Source organism: Antechinus flavipes, chromosome 6 (assembly GCF_016432865.1).
Source record: "Antechinus flavipes isolate AdamAnt ecotype Samford, QLD, Australia chromosome 6, AdamAnt_v2, whole genome shotgun sequence".
Classification (NCBI taxonomy): domain Eukaryota; kingdom Metazoa; phylum Chordata; class Mammalia; order Dasyuromorphia; family Dasyuridae; genus Antechinus; species Antechinus flavipes.
In genome coordinates, this window is record NC_067403.1 from 138,746,244 (window position 1) to 138,767,564 (window position 21,321).

The following is a 21,321-nucleotide window of genomic DNA, read 5'->3' on the forward strand; positions in this document are numbered from 1 at the left end:
TAACCCCGAGTGATTGGAAATCCATAGCAAAGACATGTTTAGAATCTGGACAAAACTTGTTGTGGCTTTCAGAGTATCATGAATTATGTAGGATTCAAGCCCAACAAAATAGGCAAATAGGAATTAATGTACAAATCGCTTTTGACCAACTAGCTGGGGAAGGTCAGTATGGAGAGAATTCAGAACAGATTTATTATCACATACCAGTGTATGAGCAAATTTCTAAGGCTGCAATAAAAGTTTGAGGTTCCCTCCCTGTGGGGAGCCGGCACTAATTTACAGGTGATAAAGCCACATTCCTAAGACTCCTCTAACCTTGAACAAACAGACATCTAGATGCCTCCTGGAGCTTCCTACATCATCAAAGGCCTCTGGTTAACTCCTCTTTCGGCGGGAAACAAACCCTTTATCTAGGGTCTCCTCTGTACTGAGTTTGCACCACCCCCACTCCCTCACAAACCACCATAAATACTTGTACTTTTGCCCACAATAAACGAGACTTGATCAGAAAGCCTGTCTTGTCTCCCTTCTGCGCGTCTCTTGTCCTGCCCTTCCTCTTCTCTCTTCACAGGGCCTTTTACACACACTGTCCAGGAGGTTCTGGACAATTGGCGCCGAAATGTGGGGCCTGGAAGATTGTGGAGTTAGGAGCAGCCACTGCTGGATCAAAAAACCTCTGAAGAAATAGAATTGCGCAGTCCCGGAGAATAAAGAGAAGAAGGTCCGCTTGGGTGCACCCGCCCCGTAGAAAGAGGCCTGGTGAGTGAGGTTTTTGATATGGGACAGGACATTAGTGTATAGGTTTGTTGAGGGTCTCAAAGACTCATTAAGGGCGTGTAGAGTAAGGGTTAAAAAAAGACTTGTGAAAATGTTTTAAGTTTTTAGAAGATGTTTGTTCATAGTTCCCACAGGAAGGAACCATTGATATGAAAAGTGTAGAGATTTAAAGATGAAAAGAGTTAGAGATTGCCTTAATGATTTTTATAGATATATAAACTATATAGATATATAGAACTTTCGGACCTGAAAGGTCCCTATCACAGCTTTTAATTATTGGAATTGCATAAGCAGCCTATTTGCTGCCCATCAACATGATGAGGATGTTAACAAATATTAACAAAGTTATTCAGGACAGTTCCTCTTTCTTAAAAGATGCCCATAAGCTCACCAATTCTAGGCTCGAATTAAGTTCCCATAACAATGAAAAGGAGATAACAGACAAAAAAAAAAAAAAATCTACCTCTTCAACAGCTTTTCTTTAACTTCCCCAAACTATGAGCCTTTAGACCTTGCATCTAGTGTACTTTGGACTGATATGAGGGACTTTGGGAATGATTGATGACTGACTGTTAAACCTTGCCTGGATCATCTATTACTGTGTGTTTAAGAATTGGGATGGGATTTGTTAAAACTGTGTAATCATTGCTGGTATGTTTAAAGGCTTTTAAGGAAATGCTACTGTACTAGTCTGTTATGTATAGGGATTTTGATTCACTCTTGGGGTTTAAATATGGGGAATAGTCATTTGATAATTCCTTTCCGTGAGAAAAAAAAATAATAATAATAAATAAAAAATAAAAAGGGAGGAAAAGATAGAACATTGGGGAAACTGGTATATTTTTTTCAACATACCTGAAAGAATGGAAACCCCTAGCTCCTATTCACTCTTCCTTAGGCATTTCTGCCCCACCTCCTATCTCACTAGTTCAGATTGGATTTGAATATTTTAGCTTTAAAATCCCTTATTTTGTTAAAATTGCCCTGGCAGACTCAGTTTTTGGGATTATATTTTTTTAGAAAATTTAGAAATCAGACACCTGACTTGGGACTGTCAGTCTCTCTGACCTGTTTTTCTTCAGTCCTGTAACCCCAGTTCATTAATTAGTACCTCAGCATCTTGTTTGATATCAGGCATTTAAAAAAGTTTGGAGTTTGCCTGCCTTGATGGTCTTACTGTACATAATCTGCTCAGAAATCTGTATTCTAGTAGCAGCCCTGCCTGTTTCTCTGGGCAGGGACTGGTGGAGCTACTACAGCCTCACCCTTCTCCCCTGGAGTGGGTTGAGCCCTTGGGCCCTGCTGTTAGTAAAGTGCACAAATGACCACAGATTTAATTGTCCATCTCAAACTGGATTATCTGGCTGAGAACTGTAGAGGACCTGACATGTTAACTCTGTTACAGCTGTTAACTCTGGGGTTATCAGGGGGAGACTTGCTCTTGCCATATGAGTCCTTACATTTTTCTAGTTTTATTTTGGGTTGGTCAAAATTATGGTGCTATCTAGAGGAAGGTGCTAATATTCAAAGGTTTGAATATTTAGGAGAGAGAGTGTGGAATGTTATGCCACAGTTATCTTTAACTGTCCTGATTCAGTTTCCCTGAACTAGTTTCCCTTGTCTCAGTTTCCTTAACTGTTCTGTCTCAATCTCCTAAACTGTAAAACTCTCCTCCCCTTTTGACCCATTAAGACTGAAGACTATTTGCTCTGAGGTTATAAATTAGCAAGATAAACAAGAGAGTAGACCTTTTGATTCTTTTCTGGTTCTGTTCTGGTCTGTTTGCTAGCTACCTGTGGTCTCAGAATAAAACCGATGGGTTTAAAAGTTCTGAGATGGATATTTTCTGGGACGCTGGAAAATATCCTCTAGGTATGTGTTATATGTTTGTTTAATGTTCTAACTATGTAGTCTGTGTGATGTGTGTTCTATGTTCTGTGTGATTTGTCTGTCTGTTTTGTTGTGGTTGAAAAATTTTAAAGAACAACGTTGCAACTGTGCTTAGTAAAATGGAGCTCCATGTGTGTCTCTGTGTGTCTGTGTTAAAAGTTAGCAAGCTTGTAAGAGATAAGGATTCAGCCTCTGTGTGCAGGCTTAGAAAATATCAAGAAGCTTGAAAAATCTTTCTCTCTCCCTCTGTCTCTGGCTGACTGCAGCAGCCTGTGAGAAAAAGGGAGAAAAGGGAGAGAAAAAGAAAAAAAAAAAAGAAAAGAAATGAATAAAAAAAATAGATTGAAAGGAATTTGAAACTTTGGAAAGCTAAATATATATAGAAGAGCAGTGTGCTAACATTTAAAGAAAAGGAAGATTGAATGGAATGTCTAGGCATTCTCTGTGAAGACAGAAAAGCACTAAACAGGCTTGGAAGTTCACAGAAGCCCCTTTGGATTCTGGAAGAAAAAAAAAAAAGGAATTCAAGGTGAAACAAACTTCTCTCTGGGGGTAGAGGTCCTGGAAAAAGCGTTAGTCTGTTTGCTGATTTAAGAGCTTTGTTACGTTTTAAGAACAATGAATAAAGAAAATTTGCTTGTGATTTTAAACTTTTTTAAGGAAAAGCCTACTAAAGAACAATAAAATTCAAGCTTAGTCTGGCCTGGGCAATAAAAAGCTTTGGAGATAAGATGCTGATAGCTGTTAGAAGAAAGGTGGTGGAAAAGAAAAAAAAAAACTTTTAAAAACAGCTGTTTAATTCAGTTTGTTACTTTCTGAAATATATTGAGTTATTTGTTAATATAAGTCATACTTCAAATCCACCTCTGCTGGACATGTGTAGGTTTTATGGAGGTTTGGGCTATTCACTATAGTGTGAATCTTACAGGTTTTTGAAGGAAGGAGAAGGTTTGGAACTTGGTAGATTTGGGAAGAAAGTAAATAAACTGATGGGCTAAATTTTGAAAAGGAAATTGAGTGGGGAAGCTGAGGGAAGTTTTTTTTCTAAGGGGCAGGAGTGGGGGAAGGATGGACATGTGGAATCCTCTACTCCCCTTACCCCCCTAAGTATGTTCCTACTGGTTTTTTTTTCTTATCTGATCACAGACAGTGCAGCAAACTGATTTTTAAGGGCATGCTTACTTTTAGGTTAATTGATTGAATATTTGTTTTTTTTTTTTTTGATACATAAAGGTTTTCTTGTTTAAGGAATATGATCATAAATGTGATCCATACTTTGGTAGGAATATTTCTAAAAGTTTAATTGCTATTTTAAGAAACTTCTTGAATTCTTTTATGTGGAATTGGATCTTTTGTATAAGTTTAAATTGATTGTATTGGGTCATCCTGAGGTTATTTAAAGGGTCTCTGAAAATAATAGTTTTTTCTTTGTCCTTTTGAATATGTTTCTGTTATGGACAATATGCAATTTGGGCTATTTTTCTATGTATTGGGTATTTTAAAAGCAAAATGATTTGTATGTATAATGTTCACTCATGTAACATCTACTTAGATATGATAATTGTTCTAAGTTGTGAACTTACTGAGACAAAATTTCTTTCTGCTATTATTATAAGGTTATGATAAATAATTATTTAAGATTAATCAGATGTTACAGTTATGTTCTTGCATTTTTCCTTCTGTAACTGATTTCTATGATCAGAGCAATGGTAAATAGAAACTGTTAATGCAATTCAATTATGTCATGCCTTGCTATTTTCAGTCTGGTCATATGTAATCATTGTATCCTAAATGCTTGGGCAACTGAGTATTTCGCCTGGTCATCTGTCTGTTACTGGAAATTTGTGTTTCGTTTCTTCATGTTTTCTACATGATAAGAGGACAATTAATAATGGTCTGTAAGACTGCAGCCGTTTGCCTGGCTTGTAAAGCAAACTCATTTCTTCACATAGGAAACAATTTATTTTGGCCTCCTCATGTTCTGCAGCAGTCTGGTGAACTGAGTCTTTCTATCTAAGAATGATTTAATCTTTCTTTGTTAGATTTGTGTTTTTTGTTCTAGATTTTGGTCAAATTACAGATATTGGCTTGCTTCTGGGACCTGGCTCAGCTTTGATCAGCTTTGACTGTCAGCATGGCACACCCACATTTCACAGCCTGGAGCAGCAGTTTTTAAAATGAGACCATGGACTGGCACCTGCATCCAGGTCCTCTCCAGTACTATAAATGATCTTCAGGATCAGATCAATAGTTTAGCTGATGTTGTCTTGCAAAACAGACAAGGCCTGGACCTCCTCACTGTAGAACAAGGAGGGATATGTTTATCCCTCCAAGAACGCTGTTGCTTCTATGCAAACAAATCTGGTATTGTTAGGGACAAAATTAGGAGACTCCAGGAAGATTTGATTAAGCGGCACCAAGAGCTCTTTGACAATCCTCTTTGGAGTGGGCTCCGTGGGATCCTCCCTTATACCCTTCCCTTACTTGGGCCTTTAATTGGCTTTCTCATACTTTTGTCCTTTGGACCCTGGGCTTTCCGGAAAATCACATCCTTTGTAAAGTCCCAGATAGATAGTGCACTGGCAAAACCCATTCATATACGTTATCATCGCCTTGAGACTGATGATGACCCCTTTGATGCTCATATGAGCAATCAAAATTTTCAAAAAACATCAATGACGGGTAAGATCCCTCAAGGACTAGCCAACCTAAGCCAGGAAGAGATGTTTCTGTACATCCTTCCTATGACGGGTAAGGCTTCTCCCCATAGGGACAACCTAAGCCAGGCACAGGTCGGGAAGTGAAAAATTCTATTCTTTATATAAATACAAAAAGGGGGACCTGTGGGGAGCCAGCAGTAATCTACAGGTGATAAAACCACATTCCTAAGACTCCTCTAACCTTGAACAAACAGACATCTAGATGCCTCCTGGAGCTTCCTACATCATCAAAGGCCTCTGGTTAACTCCTCTTTCGGCGGGAAACAAACCCTTTATCTAGGGTCTTCTCTGTACTGAGTTTGCATGACCCCCACTCCCTCACAAACCACCATAAATACTTGTACTTTTGCCCACAATAAACGAGACTTGATCAGAAAGCCTGTCTTGTCTCCCTTCTGCGCGTCTCTTGTCCTGCCCTTCCTCTTTTCTCTTCACAGGGCCTTTTACACACACTGTCTAGCAGGTTCTGGACACCTCCCCAGACAGAAAGATGGAAGTAAAGCCTTCACAAAAATAGAGCAAGGTCCCAATGAACCTTTTGCAGATTTTGTGGGATGTTTGCAAACAGCTGTAACAAGAACCATTGGAAATAATGCAGCTACAGAAATAATGACCAGACATTTGGCTAAGGAAACTGCCAATGAGGTTTGCAAAAGAATTATATGGGGACTAGACAAAGATGCTCCTTTAGAGGAGATCATAAGGCGCTGTGCCACAGTGGGCGCAAGTGCTTATTATACCCAAACTATGATGAACATGGGAAGACAGGGTCCTTCTTGGCAAAGGAATTCTAGAGAAACTCATAGATGCTTTCAGTGTGGAAAAGTTGGACATCTTAGAGTTTAGTGTAAATATAGAGAGAGAATGAAAGGACAGGGAGAGAGAATATAAAACCAAAACCTCATGTCCAAAATGCAACGGAGGCTTTCACTGGGCCTCTGAATGTAGACTGACCCAGAGAAATGAGAGGTAGGGCCTAGCTCCAAGATATACAAAAGACATATGGGGCATGATAGCAGCTGAGGTTACACCCAGAGAGTCTTTAGAAGGTCAGGACTCTGATGTGATCAACCAACAGAAAAGCAATCAGGATTACAATTGGGGAGAATACAGACTTTTTAACCCAACAGGATAGTGTCCAGTGCAAACAGTCCAATGTAATCACCAGGTGATGTGGAGAGATCCAGAAAGTGGTGAATAGAAGGGACCAGATAGGCTAACTGCTTAGGGAAGAGGGTTTGCTTGTATTTCTACAGATGGAGAAGGAATCAGATGGGTGTCGATGAGTTGTATTCGCCTTGTCCATCAGAGAGAAACAGAAAAAGAGAAAAGAGTCAGTTGAAGAGATTGAGAGCCTGAGTTCAGTTGGGAGATTGAGAAGCCAGGAGTAGGAGTTGAGCTAGAAGCAGAAGCTGGAAGAGCTCTCAGAATCAAGGAAAGCTAATTGTGGAAGAGACAATAAAGAATTGAACTTTTAACTCCTGGCTGCATTTGAGGTGATTATTACTTTAAACTAAGGCTGCCTCCAGAACCTCCCCCGAGAAACCTGCTCCTGGAGAACCATCATATTTTAGAAAAGAAGAGAATACTACAGTCTGAAATAAAAATAAAATGAAACCTCTTTAATTTAGACTTCAATAAATTAATTTTTAAAAATGAATTGGAGATAGGTTGAAGTTTTTTTAATCAATACTATTAACATGATGTATTTCTCCACAACTTCTTGCAGTATTGAAATTTTAAGTTCTTTAGCAACTTTGTATTAATATTTTAATAATTCATATACTTTTTAAATCAGTGTTTTAAACTCATTAGATTAGTTTCCCCAAACCCTTTATTTGGTAATTCTTAACTTATGATAACTTTTTTAAAACTTGAAATAAATAAAACAACATTTCTTTTAAAACACACCATACCCTAGAATTCTCATCAATTAAACAAACATGTCTATTTTCCAATGGATGGCCTCCACTCTGGAGCCACAGACGGCCTCTACTCGATGGCCTCCACTCTGGAGCCATGGACAGCCTCCACTCTGGAGCCACAGATGGCCTCCACTCGAGCCACAGACAGCCTCTACTCTGGCCTCCACTCTGGAGCCACGGACAGCCTCCACTCTGAAGCCACGGACAGCCTCTACTCTGAAGCCACAGACAGCCTCCACTCTGAAGCCATGGATGGTCTTCACTCTGGCCTCCATTCTGGAGCCACAAATGGCCTCCACTCTGGAGCCACAGACAGCCTCTACTCTGGCTTTCACTCTGGGGCCACAGATGGCCTCCACTCTGAAGCCAAAGACAGCATCCATTCTGGAGCCACGGACGGCCTCACTCAAGCTACGGACAGCCTCCACTCTGAAGCCACGGATGACCTCCATTCTGGAGCCACGAACAGCCTCCACTCTGAAGCCACGGATGACCTCCCCTCTACGGCCTCCATTCTGGAGCCACAGATGACTTCCACTCTACAGCCTCCATTCTGGAGTCACGGACAGCTAATTGTAGAAGAGACAATAAAGAATTGAACTTTTAACTCCTGGCTGCATTTGAGGTGATTATTACTTTAAACTGAAACTAAGGCTGCCTCCAGAACCTCCCCCGAGAAACCTGCTCCTGGAGAACCATCATATTTTAGAAAAGAAGAGAATACTATCTGAAATAAATATAAAATGAAATCTCTTTAATTTAGACTTCAATAAATTAATTTTTAAAAATGAATTGGAGATAGGTTGAAGTTTTTTTTAATCAATACTATTAACATGATGTATTTCTCCACAACTTTTTGCAGTATTGAAATTTTAAGTTCTTTAGCAACTTTGTATTTATATTTTAATAATTCATATACCAAATTTGAAATTCTGAAAATAAAAGGGGGTAGTAATAAAATTGAAAGTAAGGAAACTATTGAACTAATAAAAAATAAACTAAGAGTTAGTTCTATGGAAAAAAAATAATAAAATAGACAAACCGTTAGTTAATTTGATTAGAAAAAGGAAAGAAGAAATTCAAATTCTTAATATCAAAAATGAAGTTTTTCCATCAGTGAAGAGAAAATTGGAGCAATAATTCGAAGCTATTTTGTTTAACTATATGCCAATAAATCTGATAATCTAAGTGAAATAAATGGATATTTACAAAAAATATAGATTGCCCAGATTAATAGAAGAGGAAATATATTTCTTAAATAGTCTCATTTTTGAAAAACAAATTGAACACGCTATAAGGTCATGTGAATTTTGCCAAACATTTAAAATACAAGTAATCCTAATAATATTTGGACTATTTGCAAGGGAAAGAAAGAGTTCTACCAAATTTGTTTTGTGACCCATAAATGATGTTGATTAGTAAACCAGATAGGATCAAAACAGAGAAAGAAAATTATAGACCAACTTCTCTAATATTGATGCAAAAAATCTTAATTAAAATATTAGCAAAAGAGTTTTTAGCAAATTATCCCCAGGTTAATACATCATGACCAAATGGGTTAGTTTGGTTTTAGGGAATTAATGGAAAAAAATGCAAATGAAGTTGGCTAGTTGTACCAACCCCAAAATTATATTATAAAGCAGCAGTCATCAAAACCATTTTGTCCTGGTTAAGAAATAGTCGTCAATCAGTGAAATAGGTTAGGTTCAGAAGACACAATAGTCAATGTAATCTAGTGTTTTATAAACCCAAAGACCCTGCTTCTAGGATAAGAACTCACTATTTGGAACAAAAATTGTTGCAAAAATTGGAAATTAGTAGGGCAGAAAAGTTTCTGACCTACTGACCCTACCTGACACCCTATACTAAGAAAAGCTCTAAATGAGTTCATGATTTAGACATAAAGAGTGATACTATACGCAAATTAGAAGAACAAAGGATAGTCTACATCTCAGATCTGTGAAGAACGAAAAAAATTGTGGCCAAAGAAAATCCAGCATCAATTATGGAAACAAAATGGATAATTTTGATTATATTAAGTTGTTTTTTTTTTTTTTTTGTACAAACAAATCCAGTGCAGACAGAATTAGAAGGAAAGCAGTAAACTGTGAAAAAAGTTACATACAAGGGTTTTGATAAAGGCCTCATTTCTAAAATATATAGAAAATTGACTCAAATTTATAAGAATTCATGCTATTCTCCAGCTGATAAAAGGTCAAAGAATATATACAGATAATTTTCAGATGAAGGAATAAAAACCTAGATCAAGGATCTAGGAAAGAATCTGTCTCTGCCTGTGTGTGTGTGTGTGTGTGTGTGTGTGTGTGTGTGTGTGTGTGTGTTTTTCTAGAGGCTCAATCCAGAAAAATTCTTTTCTAGATTTTTCCAGATGTCTTGCCTTTCATGACCTGGTGGTCCAGATGTATCATCTTCCGTGGCCTGGTGGTCTAGATGATTTCCCGTGTCTTGGTATTCCAGATGTTTCACTTTCCATGGCCTGCTGGTATGGATGTGTTGCCTTTCATGTCCTCGTGGTCTAGATCATTTCCCACATCTTGGTGTTCCATATGTCTCATGTTCCATAGCTTGGCAGTCCAGATGTCTCCTCTTCCATGGTCTCGGGGTCCAGATAATTTCTCTCATCTTAGTGTTCCAGATGTCTTACCTACCATGGCCTGGCGGTCCAGATGTCTCATCTTCCGTGTTCACGTGATCTAGATCATTTCCGCACCATGGTGTTCCAGATGTATTGTCTTCTGTGGCCTGGTGGTCCAGATGTCTCGTCTTCTGTGTCCACATGGTGTAGATCATTTCCGCATCTTGGTGTTCCAGATGTATCACTTTCTGTGACCTGGTGGTCCAGATGTCTCATCTTCCATGGCCTGATGATCTCGATGTCTCATCTTCTGTGGCTTAGTGGTCCTGATGTCTCGTCTTCCATGGCCTCGTTGTTTAGATCATTTCTTGCGTCTTGGTGTTCCAGATGTCTTGCTTTCCGTGGCCTGGTGGTCTAGATCATTTCCCGCATCTTGGTGTTCCAGGTGTCTCGCCTTCCATAACCTTGTAGTCTAGATCATTTCCCACATCTTGGTGGTCCAGATGTCTCGCCTTCCATGGCCTCATTGTCTAGATCATTTCCTGTGAAACTCTTTTCTATGTTCGTCTAGATTGGATGAATTGAGGAATCCAGAAAAGATTTTTCTAGTGCCTCAATCCATAAAAAACCCTTTTGTAGATTTTTCTAGAGCCCCAATCCGGAAAACCCTTTTCTAGGTTTTTCTAGAGTCTCAATCCAGAAAAATTCTTTTCTAGATTTTTCCAGATGTCTTGCCTTTCATGACTTGGTGGTCCAGATGACTCGTCTTCCATAGCCTCATGATCTCGATGTCTCGCCTTCTGTGGCCTGGTGGTCCTGATGTCTCACCTTCTGTGGCCTCATTGTCTAGATCATTTCCCACAAAACTCTTTTCTATATTTGTCTAGAGCCTCAATCCAGAAAAATTATTTTCTAGATTTTTCCAGATGTCTCGCCTTTCATGGCCTGGTGGTCCAGATGTCTCATCTTCCGTGGCCTCATGGTCTGGATGTCTCACCTTTCGTGGCTTGGTGGTCTGGATGTCTCGTCTTCCAGGGCTTCATAGTCTAGATAATTTCCCGTGTTTTGGTGGTTCAGATGTCTCTCCTTCTGTGGCCTAGTAGTGTAACCTCCTAACACAGGAACCAACACATAAAAGAGATCTAAAACTTGGGGAGGAGGAGAGAGAAAAGAAAATATTCAAAATGGGGTATGGCAGAGACAGTTCTGTGGAGAAGCCACAATGCTGAAAAGGGAGGAAGTCCCCATAGGCCAGGGCCTACTCGTTAAATTGGAGGTGCTAGAAGGAATCAGCCAATCAGCTTAAAGGAAGGTCTCAAAGGCCAAAAGAAGAAAGAACTTCCAGAATGAAGATGCTTCTAGGACATGACAGGGAACAACCTGTGGAGGTGGAACTGCAGAGCAGCGCGGGTAGGAGGCAGATCAAGGAGAGAGAAGGTACAAAAAGTGGTCCAATTGAGCACGACCCTCAGGCTATGCTGCCCTAGAAAGGTGTAAGTGTGAGTGTGTGTGTGCGTGTGCGTACATGCACCCACTCATGCACCTATGTCAGAGAGAGAGGCAGAGGAAGAGAGAATGTGTAAAATTTGGATTTTGTGTCCTACATTTAATTTTTCTAACTTACAAATAATACAAAAAAATTTTTGTATTACAAAACTACAAAAATACAAAATACAAAGCTACAAAATAATTTTTCTAACTTTAATTCATACTACTTTTGCTACTATCATAGCTATTATCAATAAGAACTCATATTAAAGGAATGAGATACACAATAGTCTATGTAAAAAAGTACTTAATAATAATAATCAGTTACATAGTGCTTTAAGGTTTGCAAAATGCTTTACAAATATTATCTCTTTTTATCCTGTTAACAACCCTGGAAAGTAGGTGCTATTATTATTACCTCATTTTACAAATAATGAAACTATTAAGACCTATGTTCAAGTAATTTATCTACAGTCAAATAACTAGTAAGTGTTTAGAGTTATTTAGAAGTAATATGTTCCTGATTTCATGGTCTGCATTCTGTCCAATATGTCCCCTCACTGCAAACACTGGAGAAGGTGAATAAGTTTAATTCCCTTGTGTCAGTGAGTGAGCAATTACAGTTTTTTTGGGAAAAAAAAAATTAAGAAGTGTTAAATTCATTCCTAATAAAAGTCAATCTGTAATGTTCATTACAACTTCTCTAGCCAACTAATTATTTCATATTCAGTAAATCCAAACATTACTTAGCAAGTTATATCCTAAATTATATGAGTTTCTTTTGTAAGAGTAAATCTGTATTTGGTAAAGCTTAACTCACTTAAAAATTCTTCTGGGAGGAAGAGAATTCAAAAATACCTTAAATTCTTTATTTCATCTGACTCTCACAACAATGAAGGAGGACAGGTATTATCGGCATTATCACCATTTCATAGATGAACAAACTGAGGTTTGGAGAAGCTATGACTTTCCCAGGATCATGTAATTAGTAAAAGTCTGGGGTAGCATGTGAGCTGAATGTGAAGATGTGTTAACAATCTTGAATATATTATGTGCCCGCTGGAGAACCCAGTCTGAAGGGGAGCAGGTTACAGTAGAATTGTGGGGGCTCTGGAAGGATCTAGATAACAAATGTTTTTCTTGAGGAACAAAATCCACGTTGGGTTTGGCCAACACACCTCACATTACATGATTAAAGAATGCCAATGGCTGAACCAATCACGTTTCTGGAATGGCTCAGTAACATTTACATGAAAGAGAAAGAGTCCCTTGTCAGGGGAATAACATATCAGAGAGATGAATTTGTCTTTCCTTTGGAGTCTCAAAGGCATAATTGTTTATGGGATGTCACATCACAGTCCCAGAGGAGCAATAAGACTTGCTTTTGCAATTGTATCACTCAAAGTACTGAGATGGGGCTCCCCTTCCTATCTAAAACCCCTTATTTCCCCTAGGTTTTATATTATTCCCATGACTTAGTTTACAAGATGAGAGTGTCAAGGACTACTTTTAAAATACAAGAAATTTTCTAAAAAGTCTATGAGGATTAAAATTGATGACTTACTCCTAATTCTCAACATGGATCCTTTGCTCCTTCTGTCTTGTTCATTTTTAACTCTGTGTAGAGCTGGGCATAACAGAAAATTCTGCTTTGTCTTTGACATCTTGTATCTGGTTCTTCAGCACACCTTTGCTCCTTCTTTGCTCTTCTTATGACCAGATTTAGATTCCCATGTCCTGATCCTTCCCAGGCCTTGCTCTCTGCTAGGCATCAGAAGTCACTCACTTCTGAGATCCTAAATAAGAAGCTATTATTAGAGGTACTTCTAGATAGCATCTAAGTCTCCAAAACTCAAGATATCCTATATATTTGAACTAATTTTATCACCCAAAGCCTCATCCCTCTTCCAAAATTCTCTATTTCTTTTCATAATACCATCATACTTTTAAATCATTCGGAATCTTCAGCCACTCTGGGCCAAAGACATTGTTCCTCTCTTTGAACTAGATCACAACAAAAATCATGGCCACAAACATGAGGCCTTCAGGAGGTGAACCTCTAATCACTCCTTGAGCCATCTGGATTGAGACTCTTAGAGTTTTGGTCCACAAAGGCTAGCTACTCTTCCTACTTGACATTCCCATCCCACACATCCCAGACACCTTTGCATAGGCTGTCCCTTTACCTGGAATTCTATCTCCTTACCTCTTGGGATGTTTACCTCCATTAAATGTAAACTCAAAAGCCAACATCCCCCATGAAGCCTTTCAAGATCCCATAGTTGTATGTGTTCTCCTTCACTCCAAATTACTTTGTATTTATTTTATTTCTGCACATACTGTTTTTCCCAATAAACTATAAATTCCTTGAGAGCAGGGACATTTTTATTTTTGTCTTTGCATCTTCGGCACAAAGAAGGGACTTAATAAATGATCATTGAATTGAACTGAGTTTTACTTCTCTCTCAAACTCGGCACCTAATTAGTTGCCAAGTTTTGTCTATTCTGTTTCTACAACATTTCTCACATTCACTCCTCCTGTGTCTACTTAAACAGCCTCTCTCCTAGTTTATACCCTTATCACCTCAGTCTTGGATTATTTTAATACACACTCCACCCACACCCAGACTCATATACAGACACACACATGCATATATACCATACCCCTGCCCTCCCTCCCACCCCCATACACACATAGAGTTCTCCTTCATTAAGCCAACAATCATTCCACACTCATCACAAACACACCCGTGGACTTTATCTTGTACTATCCCAGTCATTGTGGACATTGAGCTCTTCCCATACAGATGTCTATTGGAATTTCCTGAAGACTTAACTTTACCAGACAGATGGTCTTGATTTTCTCAGAAAAAAAGTTGGAAGTAAGGATATTTAACAATATAAAGTGAACAGGGATAGCATTGTAGACTTGAGGAGAGAAGAAGTTTGCAACAGAAATTGTGAGATGTTTGAAAGCCAATCAAAGATGAGAAAAAGAAGTTCTATGCACAAGGAACACTTGGTTGAGATAAGATAACACAAACATGAGTTGGCCTACTTATATCTTTTTAAAAATCTTCTATCAGTGTTCAATGGATCAGAAGCAATGAAAAAAATAAACAGGTGGTGGTGGTAGGTGGCCCAGGAAAAAGAATAGAAGGGCTAATGAGTCTGAAAGAGGATTATTGAAGACTAAAAAGACAAACCAAGAAATATACCTCTACTGGTGACATTTTAAATACTTTGTAGAAAAAGGTAAAATGGGAGGACAGAGATGATCTGAGAGGGGATCTATATGTATTGCTCATTACACAACTCAGGAAATGTTTTATAGATAAAATTACTTTATTCTATGTCAAATTTTGAACGATTTTGATGAGGTTGGTAAGGGGAAATGTAAAAAGGACTCCTTTGTGGACACACGGGAAACTCACTAGTGTAGATTTTTTAAAAGTCATCAAGAAAAATTAGAAGTAAGATCAATCAAGGGAGATGAATACAATTGAATGCCATGGTATTTGCTGTATAATGTAAGTATTAAAGCTCAAAATGAATTGAGGCTGGTGAATAAAAAAGTATATACAACAAAAAGGGAATAACTGTAATATGCAACAAAGAAAATGGAAAAATTAGGCCTCATTTTGCTTCTATTTTTGCAAAGAGAATAATCTTTAGGCTGGATAGGATAATATAGAAATGACTACTAGAGAGTTGAAACTCTAGATAAGTAAAGAGATAATGAGAAAACAAGTAGCTGCCCTCAGTTCAAGTCACCAATGCTAGGTAAACTGCATTCTTGGGTTGAAAAAACTGACAGATATGATTGCTGAGCACACTACCTTTTAGATTTTGAAAGATCATGAAAAATAGGAGAGGCATTGTAAAACTCAGGGAAAATATTGTTTCAATTTTTTACAAAAGGAAGCTCATGAAGAGTATAAAATAAAAACCAGTGAGGTTGACTTCAATTCTGGTAAAACTTTAAAATGTTTTATTTTTTCAAATAAATTTTATTAGTATGTTTTGATTTTATAGTGCTTACATTTCTCCTTATATCCTGTTTCCCATTCTATTCTATAAGCTCATCCTTTATAACAAACAAATTTTTAAAAAGAAACAAATGGAAAAAAAAAAGCAGCAAAACTGGTTAATACATTTTTTTAAATGAAAATATATATGGAATTCCATATCTATTGATTTTCCAAGTATACAAAGGAATAGGGAAAGTTTTCTTCTAGTTTCTATTCTTTGGGACCATCTCTTTGCACTTTTGAAAATATTTATTTTTAGTTGTTTTGTGATTAGTTTTCTTTCCATTTACATTGTAAAAGTTATTGTGTGTATGTGTGCGTGTGTATAGTTTTGCTTACTTCATTTTGCATCAGTTCATATGCTTTCTAGATTCTTCATAGTGTTTCTTATAAACACAGTAAGATTCCATTATATTCATATCCTCTAATTTGTTTAGCCATTTACCAAATGACATACATTTGCTTTGTTTTCTATTCTTTGCTGTCACAAAAATTTCTGCTATTAATATTTTGCTTTATATAGTTTTCGTTTTATCATGTCCCCCTTAGGGTATATGCTGAACAGTGGAAACTCTGGATCAAAGAGTATAAATATTTTAGTCTCTTTATTTACATAATTACAAATTGTTTTCCAAAGTGTTTGTCCTAATTCATAGCTCCTCCAACAATTCATTAATATGCTTATCTTTCCACAACCCATCCAACACCACTTTTTACCATCTTTGTCAATTTGCTAAACTTGAAGTGGAACCTTGAAATCATTTTTTCTCCTATTAACTCTTTATTAGAAAATAATATATCTCTACAAAAATGCTCAAAAGATACAAAAAAGAGTTTGTGGGAAGGAATAAGGAAGGAGGAAAACAGAGTAGGGGAAAGGGAAATACTGTTTTACCTCATTTTTTTTTTTACCATTAGTGTGTTCCTGAGAATTTGGCTAGAACTGGGGTTCTTAACTATTTTTGTGTCAAACCCATTTGGCAGTCTGATATCTTTCTGTCCCTTTCCCCACCTTATCAAGCACACCTACATGAATGTGTAAACACTTTCTATAATAGCAAAAAAAAAAAATCTCATAATAACAACTCCAAGAAATCATCATATCACCAAGTAAAGGCTCTTATCTTTAAAAAAAAATTATTAAAGGTTTTTATTTTAAAAACATATGCATAGATAACTTTTTAACATTCACCCTTGTCAAACATTATGTTCCAAAATTTTCCCCTTCCCTCCCCTACCCACTCCCTAGACAGCAAGTAATCCAATATATATATTAAACAGGTGCAATTCTTCTACACATATTTCCACAATTATCATGGTGCACAAGAAAAATCAGATCAAAAGGGAAAAAAATGAGAAAGAAAATAAAATGCAAGCAAACAACATAAAGAATGAAAATACTTTGTTGTGGTCTACACAGTCCTCATAATCCTCTCTAGGTACAGATGACTCTCCTCATCACAAGACCATGGGAACTTAAAGCCTCTTATCTTAAAGAAAGGCAGTATGATAGAATAGAAAGAATGTCCATTGCTGCGAAGATCTGGCTTTAAATTCCATTCCTTATTTTCCCCCTGAGACTTTGCTCCTAGTTGCTCCTAAAAGCTCAGTTTCTTCTCCTGTAAAACATAAAGGCCTTTGAGACCCTTCCTACTCGAAGTCTACGGATCTAATGGTTCTAAGGTTTTCATTCAAAATGCTTTTCTCAGATAGCACTACCCCCTGACCAACCACTTTTAAAAATTTTTTTTTTAAATAATGGCCTTTTATTTTCAAAATATATGCAAAGATAGTTTTTAACATTCAGCTTTGCAAAATTTTATTTCCAGACTTTTCCCCTTCCCTTTCCCCTACCCCCTTCCCTAGACAATAAGCAATCCAATGTATGTTAAGCATGTGCAATTCTTCCATATATATCTTCACATTTATCATGCTGCACAAGAAAAGTCAGATCAAAAAGGAAAAAAAGCAAACAAACAATAACAAAAATGGTGAAAATACTATGTTATGATCCACATTCAGTCCCCTCAGTCTGGATGCAGATGGCCCTCTCCATCACAAGTCTATTGGAATTGGCCTGAATGACCTCATTGTTGAAAACAGCCGCATCCATCAGAGTTGATCATGACATAACCTTGTTGTTGCTGTGTACAATGTTCTCTTGGTTCTACTCACTTCACTTAGCATCAGTTAGTTCATCTAAGTCTCTCCAGGCATCTCTGAAATTATTCTGCTGATCATTTCTTATAGAATAATAATATTTCATAACATTCATATACCATAATTTATTTAGCCATTCCCTAACTGATGGGCATCCATTCAATTTCCATTTCCTTGATACAACAAACATTTCTGCATGAAGTCCTTTTCCTTTTTTTAACGATCTCTTTGGAATACAGACCCAGTTGAAATATTATTGTATCAAAGGGTATGCACAGTTTGATAGCTGTTTGGGCACAGTTCCAAATTGCTTTCCTAAATGGTTGGATCAGTTCACAACTCCAACAACAATGTATTAGTGTCCCAGTTTTCCCTATCCTATCTAACATTAATCATTATCTTTTCTTGCCATTTTAGCCAATCTGAGTGGTTTATAGCAGTACCTCAGTGTTGTTTTAATTTGCATTTCTCTAATCAATAGTGATTTAGAGCATTTTTTCATGATTAGAAATGATTTTAATTTCTTCATCTGAAGATTGTCCATTCATAATCTTTGACCATTTATTCTTCAATTAAGGAAAATGGCTAGTATTCTTATAAATCCGAGTCAATTCCCTATGTAGTTTAGAAATGAGTCTTTATAAGAAGAAGAGACATCTGGACCACTAGGCCACAGAAGAGGAGACATCTGAAACACCAAGACGTGGGAAATAATCTAGACCACCAGGCTATGGATGGTGAGATATGTAGACCATGAGGCCATGGAAGATGAGACATCTGGAACCTCCAGGCCACAGAAGGCGAGACATGTGGAACACCAAGATACCAGAAATGATCTCGACCACAAAGACATGGAAGACTAGACATCTGGACTACCAAGATATGGGAAATGATCAAGACCACGTGGACACAAAAAATGAGACATCTGGAACACCCGGCCACAGAAGGCAAGATATCTGGAACACCAAGACACGAGAAATTATCTAGACCACAAGGCCATGGAAGATGAGACAACTGCACCATTAAGATGTGGGAAATGATCTAGACCACGAGAACACAGAAGGCAAAATATTCTTGACCACCAGGTCACAAAAGGCGAGACATCCAGATCATGAGGTCATGGAAGACAATACATCTGGACCACCCGACCATGGAAGGAAAGACATCTGGAACACCAAGACACAAGAAATTATCTAGACGATGAGGCCACATAATATGAGACACCCGGACGAACAAGACACTAAGAAATGATCTAGACCAGCAGGCCATGGAAGATGAGAAACCTGGACTATCAAGATGCGGGAAATGATCTAGAGACTAGGCCACAGAAGGCAAGATATTCTTGACCACCAGGCCAAGGAAGGCAAGACATGCAGACCACCAGGCCACAGAAAGCAGACATCCAGATCATGAGGCCACGAAAGACAAGACACCAAGACACAAGAAATTATTTAGACGATGAGACCATGTAAGATGAGACACCTTCATGACCAAGACATGAGAAATGATCTAGACCAGCAGGCCACGGAAGGTGAGACATCCGAACCATGAGGCCACAGAAGGTGAGACAACCAGATCATGAAGCCACACAACACAAGACATCTGGACCACCGAGCACGGAAGGCGAGACATCTGGACCACCAGGCCATAGAAGATGAGACATCTGAAACACCAAAACACAGGAAAATGAACTACACCATGAGGACACAGAAGACGAGACATCTAGACCACCAGACCACAGAAAGCAAGACATCCAGATCATGAGGCTACAGAAGATGAGACATCTGAACCACCTGGGCATGGAAGGCAAGACATCTGGACTACCACGACATAGGAAATGATCTAGACCACCAGGTGACAGAAGGTGAAACATCCAGACCACCAGGCCACAGAAGGCGAGACATCCAGATCATTAGGCCACGGAAGATGAGATATCTGGACCACTCAGCCATAGAAGGCAAGACATCTGGAACACCAAGACACAAGAAATTATCTAGACCATGAGGCCATGGATGACGAGACACCTGGACCATCAAGATGCAAGGAATGATCTAGACCAGCAGGCCACATCAGACAAGACACTTGGACCACCAAGATGCGGGAAATGATCTAGACCAGCAGGCCACGGAAGGCAAGACATATGGACAATGAGGACACGGGAGATGAGACACCTGGACCATCAAGATGTGGGAAATGATCTAGACTGCCAGGCCACAGAAGGCGAGACATCTGGACCATGAGGACATGGAAGATGAGAAATCTTTACCACCAAAATGCCGAAATGATATAGACCACCAGGCCATGGAAGGCGAGGCATCCAGATCATGAGGCCACGAAAGACGAGACATCTGGATCATCAGGCCACGGAAGATGAGACATCTGGAACACCAAGACGTCTGAAATGATCTAGACCATGAGGACACCAAAGACGAAACATCTGGAGCACCAGGCCATGGACTAAAAGAAATCTGGACCACCAAGACATGGGAAATGATCGAGACCATGTGGACACAGAAGACAAGACATCTGGACAACTCGGCCATGGAAAGAAAGACGTGGAAAATCAAGACATGAGAAATTATCTAGACCACGAGGCCACAGAAGACAAGACACCTGGACAATCAATATAGGGGAAATGATCTAGACCATGAGGCCAGGGAAGATGAAACACCTCAAGCATCAAGATGCAGGAAATGATCTAGACAAGCACGCCATGGAAGACGAGACACCTGCACCACCTAGACGCGGGAAATGATCTAGACCACAAGGCCATGGAAGGAGAGACATCCAGATAATGAGGCTACAGAAGACGAGACATCTGGACCACCAGGCCATGGAAAGCAAGACATCTGGATCACCAGGCCACATCTGAAGGCAAGACATCTAGAACACCAAGAAACAGAAAATGATCTAGACAATGAGGACACGGAAGACAAGACATCTGACTCACCAGACCACGGAAGTCAAGACATCTGGACCACCAAGACACGGGAAATGATCGAGACCATGAGCACACAGAAGACAAGACATCTGGAACACCAAGATGCGGAAAATGATCTAGACACCAGGCAACGGAAGGCAAGATATTCTTGACCACCAGGCCACAGAAGGCAAGACATCCATATCATGAGGCCATGGAAAACAAGACATCTGGACCACCCAGGCACAGAAGGCAAGACACCTGGACAACCAAGACACAAGAAATGATCTGGACCACCAGGCCATGGAAGACGAAACACCTGGACCATCAAGATGTGGGAAATGGCCAGCAGGCCAAAAAAGGCGAGACATCTGAGCCATGAGGATGTGGAAGATGAGACATCTGGACCACCAAAACGTGGAAAAGGTTCTAGACAACCAGGCCACGGAAGGTGAGGCATCCAGATCATGAGGCCATGAAAGACGAGACATCTGGACCACTAGGCCACAGAAGACGAGACATCTGGCCCACCAAGACATCAGAAATGATCTAGACCACAAGGTTCAGGGAAGACAAAACATCTTGACTATCAAGAAGCAGGAAATGATCTAGACAAACGGGCCATGGAAGACGAGACACCTGGACCACAACGATGCAGGAAATGATCTAGACCACAAGACCATGGGAGGCAAGATATTCTTGACCATGGGAAATGATTTACACCACTAAACAAGGAAGGCGAGACACCTGGACCACCAAGATGTAGGAAATGATCTAGATCACAAGGCCAGGGAAGGCGAGACATCCAAACCAC

At 39.0% G+C, this 21,321-nt stretch overlaps 1 protein-coding gene and 1 long non-coding RNA gene across 2 annotated transcripts in view; one reads left to right on the forward strand and one right to left on the reverse strand.

The window, feature by feature from the left end:
- LOC127542019 (uncharacterized) overlaps window positions 1–2,958 on the forward strand; it is a 236,787-nt gene extending 233,829 nt beyond the window's left edge. The window contains exon 2 of the long non-coding RNA XR_007948524.1: window positions 2,850–2,958. This is a non-coding gene — a long non-coding RNA (uncharacterized LOC127542019). The remainder of the gene's footprint in view (window positions 1–2,849) is intronic.
- ARHGEF38 (Rho guanine nucleotide exchange factor 38) overlaps window positions 1–21,321 on the reverse strand; it is a 134,926-nt gene that overhangs the window by 49,119 nt on the left and 64,486 nt on the right. The gene's annotated exons all lie outside the window — the stretch shown is intronic.